At 65.2% G+C, this 1,897-nt stretch overlaps 1 pseudogene; it reads right to left on the bottom strand.

Annotated features, from left to right (window-relative positions):
- LOC104623142 overlaps positions 1-583 on the bottom strand; it is a 1,386-nt pseudogene extending 803 nt beyond the window's left edge.
- Positions 584-1,897: the final 1,314 nt, after the last annotated feature.

The following is a 1,897-nucleotide window of genomic DNA, read 5'->3' as shown; positions in this document are numbered from 1 at the left end:
CCAGGTCCGCCACCGCCTTCTGCTTCTCCCGCGCCGCGTCCCGCTCAGCCTGCACCTTGCGCTTCAGCTCCTCCTCTGCCTCCCGCTTCTTCTGGCTCTCCTCCTTCACCTGCCGGCGCAGGCGCTCAGCCTCCTCCTGCGCCTGCCTCTTCTGCCGCTCGGCATCCTCGGCGCGTGCCCGCAGCTCCTGTAGCTCCGTCTCTGCACCCACCCGCTGCTTCTCGGTGCTCTCCAGCTGGAGGCGGATGAGGCGGATCTCCTCTTCCACCTTCTTGCGGTTGTACTCGGCCTCCTCAATCAGCTTGACCTTGGACTTGATCTGGTGGTCGGAGTTCTGCCGCAGCTGCATCAGCTCCTGCTGGATGTTCTGCTTCTGCTGCTCGGCATCCACGGCCACCACCTCCCGCCGGGTGACCTCCTCCTGCATGCGGAGCTGCAGCTCCCGCGCCTCTGCCTCTGCCTGTGCCTTGGCTTTGGCGTGGGCCTCGGCCAGCTGCCGCTGCTTCTCCAGCTGGGCCTCCACCTCCGCCAGCCGCTTCCCCTCCTCTTTCCTCTCCTCTTCCTTCAGCTTCTCGGCGGCTTTCTGGACGGGAAAGAGAGTGCAGAGAAAACAGAGAGGGGAGAGAGAGAGAAATCACAAGGGATGCGACTGAGCCACAGCATCAACGCCAGCCACAACCACGAACCACCGAGAGACAGGACGGTCCGGGGCAGAGGGGTGGAGGATGCGCATGGAATGGCTTCGGGCCCCTGGGCCTCCCCAGGAGCTGGAGGCGGTGACGCCAGCTTCCAGAAGACGTATGGCAGACAGGGGACACATGACTACCGTGTCTCACTCAGCACAGAGCGGGCGACGGGACCAAGACAGCAGTGCAGGAAGCGGGATGGCCCACGTACCACAGAGAAGGAATGGAGCGCGAGCAAAGCCCGAGGAGATGGATGCGAGCAGCTTGCACACCACCACCACTGCCGCCCGGGTAGAGCCCTGCCCTGGCCCCCACAGAGGGGAGCCCCCTCCCGCACTCGCCAGGGCTCCCCTTGCGAGCAGGGCCGACGTGGAGAGCCACCACCTCGGTGAAACGAGAGACCCGGCTGGAGCACCAGGGTGAGCAGAACAGAGGGGAGCGGGTGCTGAGGGAGGTGCCAGTGGAGCTTTCCTTGGCCAGGAAAGCCTCAATGACATGGAGAGCAATCCAAGCGCCGGCCCGTGCTGCCCCAGCTGGTCCGATCCCGCCCCCGCTGGCCTGCTCCAGGCAACCCAGCCAGCCGGCTGTCTGCCGACACGGCTCGTGCGTGGCTCAGGGCCGTGCCGCAGAGTGCTTGTGCCACATGCACCATGAGCAAGGCAGGCGCACGCTCCATGCAGGGCCCGGGCACGGGCAGCGCACATGCGGGTGAGCCAGACCCCCACACCGTGGGGCTGGGTCCCCTCATGCCACCCCAAGAGGCACCGCGAGGGCCTAGGAGCAGAGGCAGAGGAGAGTGAGGAGCATGGGGGTGAGTGGCTCTCCGGAGGGCGGGGGTGCAGCGAGCAGGAGGCACGCACAGGCTGCTGGTGGCCATGGGGTGAGGCAGAGGGGTGCCACAGGGAGGGGGACATGCACAGAGTGAGTACCTGGTGCAGGGATGCCAGAGTCATCCTGGTTTTTTACCCTCCATTAGATCCCCACCAACACAAACATCCCCCAAGACAAAGCACTGGCAAAGCGGCTCGACTTCCAAGGGCAGAAACCAAGAGTTAGAAAAGTTACCAAGACAGAACACCCGAGGGCTCCGGTCCCACGGCGCCCGAGCACAGCGTCATGCGGAAGGCAGATGCTGACTGCGCTACGTGTATCTGGGAAGTGCCTCCTACCACCAGTCATGCCAGAGCCCAGTGGTGCCCGGAGCCAGCTCT

The sequence above is a fragment of the Phaethon lepturus genome, unplaced genomic scaffold (assembly GCF_000687285.1).
Source record: "Phaethon lepturus isolate BGI_N335 unplaced genomic scaffold, ASM68728v1 scaffold35246, whole genome shotgun sequence".
Lineage (NCBI taxonomy): Eukaryota > Metazoa > Chordata > Aves > Phaethontiformes > Phaethontidae > Phaethon > Phaethon lepturus.
The sequence above is the reverse complement of the archived record's forward strand: the minus strand, read 5'-3'. Positions and strand labels throughout refer to the sequence as shown.